The sequence below is a fragment of the Pteronotus mesoamericanus genome, unplaced genomic scaffold, assembly GCF_021234165.1.
Source record: "Pteronotus mesoamericanus isolate MK-2021 breed Mesoamerican mustached bat unplaced genomic scaffold, CSHL_Meso_final contig_591, whole genome shotgun sequence".
Lineage (NCBI taxonomy): Eukaryota > Metazoa > Chordata > Mammalia > Chiroptera > Mormoopidae > Pteronotus > Pteronotus mesoamericanus.
In genome coordinates this window covers 300,174-306,173 of record NW_026555208.1, presented here as the reverse complement: position 1 = coordinate 306,173, position 6,000 = coordinate 300,174, and positions in this window count along the sequence as shown.

Below are 6,000 nucleotides of genomic sequence, written 5' to 3'. Positions count from 1 at the left end.
CATAAGACCACTCTGCCAAGCCCAGAAGATGTGGCAGATGTACCTAATACAAAGAAACAAACACAGGGAGGCTTCCAAACGAGGAGACAAAGAAACATATTCCAAATGAAAGAACAAAATAAAACTCCAGAAAAATAACTAAACAAAATGGAGACAAGCAATCTACCAGATGGGCAGTTCAAAACCCTGGTGATAGCCCTGGTAAGTGTGGCTAAGTTGGTTGGCATGTCATCCCATAAACTGAAGGGTTGCAGGTTAAATCATCAGTCAGGACACATGCCTAGGTTGCAAGCTCAATTCCTGTTTGGGACATGTAGAGGAGGCAACCAATTGATGTTTCTCTCTCACATCAATATTTCTCTCTCTCTCCCTCTCTTTTAAAAAGCAATAGCAAAAATGTCCTCAGATGAGGATTAAAAAAGTAAAAAATTAAGGAAAAAACTGGCTATAAAGATGTTCAATGAACTTAGGGAAAGAGTAGATGAAATGAGTGAGAACTTCAACAAAGAGTTAGGAAACATTTTTAAAAACGGAACTAGAAAACATAAAAAAGAACCAGGAAATTGACAAGGAAGTAGATGAAGTAGAGGATCAAATCAGAGATCTGGAAGGTAGGGAAGCAGAAAATACCCAATCAGAACAGCAAAAAGAAAAAAAGAATCCAAAAAAGATAAGGATAGCATAAAGTGACTCTGGGACAACTTCAATTTTACCAACATTACCATCATGGCAGTACTGGAAAGAGAAGAGAGAGCAAGGGATTGAAAATCTATGTGAAAAAATAATGAAGGATAACTTCCCTAACCTGGTGAAGGAAATAGACATACATGTCAAGGAAGTGTGGGAAGTCCTAAACAAAATGAACCCAAAGAAACCCACATAAAGACATGTCATAATTAAAATGCTAAAGGTAAAAGACAAACAGAGAATTTTAAAAGCAGTAAGAGAAAGCAATTAGTTACCTACAAGGGATCTCTCATAAGACTGTCAGCTGATTTCTCAACAGAAACTTTGCAGACCACAAGAGATTGGCAAGAAATATTCAAAGTGATGATAAGCAGAAACCTACAATCAAGGTTACTCTACACAGCAAAGCTATCATTTAGAATCAAAAGACAGATAAAGAGATTCCCAGACAAGAAAAAGCTGCAGCAGTTCATTACCACCAAATCACTATTACATAACATGTTAAAGGGGCTTCTTTAAGACAAAAAAAGATAAAAAAAAATATGAACAATAAAATGGCAATAAATACATATCTTTCAACAACTGAATCTAAAAAATCAAAATAAATGAAAAAGCTGAACAGAATAGACCCACAGTCATGGAAAATATTTAGACAGTTGCCAGATGCAGGGGAGTGGGTGAAAAAGGTGAAACAAATAAGTACAAATTAGTAGCTATGAAAGAGTCACAGGATTTAAGGTACAGCATAAGGAGAAAAGTTGATAATATTCTAATAACTATGTATTGTGTCAGATGGGCACTAGATTTAGTAGGATGATCAGTTAGTAAATTATAAAATGCAGTTAGTAAGTTGTAAAATGTCTAATCATTGGATTGTATACCTGAAACTAATATATCAATAATATATATGTCAATAATAACTGAAAAAATTAAAAATATTTCAAGATAATAGATGTTAACTTTAACTCTAAAACTTAGAATCTGAATTCTGAACTCAAATCTCCAATTCTCAATGCTTTCTTTTCTTGACACCATGGGGAGGCCATGCCCATGGGAGTCTCAGAAATTAAGGGACATATCTATAACTGAGCTCATTGGGAAAAGCTGTAAGTCTTGCAAGAACTGACTGCTTCCTCAGATCAGGTAGGTACTCACTCTGATCCCCACAGAACCCCTGGTGAAGTAAGGCAATGTGCAGGCATTTTCATCTGTCTTGCTCTCAGGACTTTAATCAGCAGGTTCTGAAAAACAGACTTGTGTAAGATTTCTTGGGGAAACTGAACCCATTTAGGTTTGTGACCCCTGAAATAAACTGCCTCTGTTTCACTCTGCTATGGATTGAGATTAGGCTGAAACTCTCATTGAGAATAAATCTGTGCATGGGTTTCCCATCATCAGAAGTGTATGAGGGGTACATCAGAAGAAAACTGATGAAACAAGGATGGAAGTATAGATGCAGCTATTCTAGATTTTGAGAAAATCTATGATATTTGAGCAATGTTTCATACTGGTCAAAGCAGTCTTATATGTGTTATGTCATTTTATATATGTAAAATCCTATGGAGTACTCATCGCTTAAGGGTTAATGTAAAGATTACAAACATTGTAATTATACTTGGGATCAAATTTCTAATCCTTGAATTTATAGGAAAATATTTTTAGGAAACTTAAGTCAACATTCTTAGCTTATTTATAACTGGGTTATTAGTATGATTATCTACCTACTAACTCCCTTCAAGATTAAATAGGCTAAGTCATCAATGAATAATGTAGTACCTAATATAAAAAAATTCATGTAGATTTACTTTACTTTTGTTAAGAGATGGATGGAGACGTAGAATTTAGCAGAGATATTATAGTTTACTTTATTCCTCCCCAAAAGCAGATGTGAGTTTCCTTAATTCCATTCTTTTTTTCTCCATTCTGTTGTCAAACAAGGAACAAAATGCAGACAGGGTTCAATTTTGTTGGAGATTGATCCCTGGGTCAGTCTGAAAGATTTAATATTATAATCAAGGAAACTATTAATGTACTACAGTGTTTAGAGACAGTGTGAACTATAATAAATTCATAGGGATTATATTGTTTTTTTTACTTATATTAAAATTATTCACCAGAAAATGAATGGCAATTTCTTATATTTTTCTTTTTTCTTTTTCTTTATTCATTCATTGGAACAACAAATGTATGAAAATACATGTCCCATGACAAGTAAGAATTTGCAATGTAATAAAGAAAAAGATATGCAGCAATATAAAAGACAATGTGACAAGAGTTAGAAGACAGGTAAGTGCACAGACCATAGAGAAAATAAAGAGGGATGTGATTGATGGTTAAAAGTTGCTAGAAACTTATCTCATAGGAACTGGTAAGTGAATAGAGTCTTTAGTTCTAACCAAGTTACTGAGGGGTTTTGTGTTTGAAGAAATATCATGAAGGACAAAAATATGTCATCACTTTAGTGAATTAAATAAGTGACTAGTTCTCTATGCAAAGATTTATGGGAGAAAGTATTTCAAGAGGTTAGAAAAATTCCCAATATTTTAGAAGATGTAGAAGGCCAAATATTATTTGCAATTTCTTGGTTTATATATTTTTCTGATGAATACAATTATAACTCTGCATTATTTATTTTCTTACATTAAACTTTACAGGTAACATGTAACTATGTGGAATGCATTGGCACTGGCAAAATTGTCAAACCACAGTGATATAGCTAAATTCTGCTGCCTGTTCTTTTCCATCCATCCCACATTTTAGACTTCTCCTAAGTTGGGTATGTGTCCTTTTAGATTGTTTCTGTATTTATAAGTGTGGTTTTATAGATGTATATGTGATTACATATATTCTATATACGTATATGTAAAATCATTATTTAATAATATGCATAATTATATAATACATATCATTATTAAAATATATATTTATATAACCACATTTTGAAACATATATATGCATACACATATGCAAACATTTAATGTTTCATGTGTTTCAATGTTAATAAAATCAAATTTCTGTTTTATTTTTTATTTAGATGTTTTTCTTTGTCAGTTTATATAAATATACTTTATTCTAAGTGCTTATGAAAAGTCCATAATAAAAATTACCACAGATTTTTTTTTGGTGTTTCTTTTATTTATTTATTTTTTACTGTATTTATGTATTTTTTTATTTTATTTAGTTTTTCAAATACATTTGTCTCTGCCTTCCCCCCACCACTTTGCCTTGCCCCCTCCCTCCCACCCTCAACTCTTCCCTTTTGGTTTTGTCCATGAGCCCTTGCTATATGTTCCTTGACTTTCTCCTTCCCTTCCTTTTCCCCCGCCCCCCTCCCTCCTTCCCTCTTGTCTCTGTTGGTTTCTTTTCCTTTCAGTGTTGCTGGTCTTATTTTCTTTGCATCTTTCTATTGTTGGTTAGGTTCCACTTATAGGTGAGATCATATGGTATTTGTCTTTCGCCTCCTGGCTAATTTCACTTAGCATAATGCTCTCTAGTTCCATCCATGCTGTCACGAAGTTTAGTTCTTTTTTTCTTTTCTTTCTGCTGCGTAGTATTCCATTGTGTAAATGGACCATATTTTTTGATCCAGTCATCTACTGATGGGCATTTAGGTTGCTTCCAACACTTGGCTATTGTAAATTGTGCTGCTATGAACATTGGGGTGCATAGGTTCTTTTGAATTGGCGTTTGGGGGTTGTTAGAGTATAGACCCAGCAGGAGAATCACTAGATCAAAAGGCAGTTCCATTTTCAGCTTTTTGAGGAAATTCCACACTGCTTTCCACAGTGGCTGCACCAGTCTGCATTCCCACCAGCAGTGTACTAGTAGTGTTCCCTTTTCTCCACAGCCTCGCCAGCACCTGTTGTTTGTTGATCTATTTATTTATCTTTTATTATTATTATTATTTTTTTTAGAGATGGGAAGGGAGGGAGAAAAAGAGGGAGAGAAACATCAATGTGTGGTTGCCTCTCGCGTGCCCCCTACGGGGGACCTGGCCTGCAACCCAGGCATGTGCCCTGACTGGGAATCGAACCAGTGACCCTTTGGCAGGCTGACACTCAATCCACTGAGCTACGCCAGCCAGGGCTTCAGATTTTTAAATTTAATATTACTTTATTAATAAACATTTTGAATGTTTTCATTACTATTTTATTACAGCCACTTTTACAGTAAGAATCACTGTATATACTTCCATGTGTATATGTGAGCATTATTCCCTAGGATGGCAAGTAGCTAAATTGTTTTGCCGAGTATTTTGCCTTTAATAATAATGGTTACTAAACAATCTTTCTCTAAGTGTTGGGTCAATTTTCTCCAATCAGTTGTACCCAAGAGTCACTCTTTAACCCAGACTTTACTAACGCTTATGTCATAATCTTGATAATCTGTTGATTATAAATATAATGTATGAATTGTATTATATTCATTTTTAATTTCCTGATTACAAGTAAGGATAAGGTTTATTTTATGTAACTGTACATTTACATTTATTTCAGTGTGAGTGTTTTCCTTACATAATTTGCCCACATATTTTTCCATTGGTAAAATATATTTAAATTGTATAATGAAATTGTGCAGAAAAAAAGAGTAAAAGTTATATAGTTCAGGTGAAATATGAGAATGCTGATATAATCACAAATTTAAATAGAAGGATATATAGGTTTATTTTAGGACCAAAAAAAAGGGAAAGCATGAAAAAATGTATTAGTTCACTGTATATACTCATAAACCTAAAGGTAAAACGGTGTAAGACTCAGAAAGATTTTATCTAGTGATGAATGTTAATTTTCCCTCTGAGGTATGTGTAGGTAATAACTCTCATCTTTTGAGATGAAGTGCATTGAAAGAGGGTTAATTAGGAAGAGAAAGGCTTAGACTTGGACCGGTTCCTTTATGGACTTTGAAAACAGGGAGGCTTTGCCCTGGAAGAGTGGCTCAGTTGGTTGGAATGTCGTCCATATAGTTCACAGTTTTGATCCCCGGTTAGGGCACCTCCAGGAGGCAAATATCCTCATGTGAGGATTAAAAAACAATAATACATAAAAGCGGGGGAATTTCAATAATTATTCATAATCAAATAAATGATATTTGTATTTTCTCATTTTAGATACAGAACAATCACCATTCTTTTACTTGTCTGCACAAATGCAAATAGACTGTCACATCATTAGGACAATTTATCACTCCAGTTAAGAGTAAGTACAGTTAAGAGGGGCTAAAAATATGGTTCATCATGTACCAACTGTTTAAACTTATAGAAGTTTCTTAAATTCTCCTCATTTCAAAATGAAGATAAAAAATTATGAGTTAAAA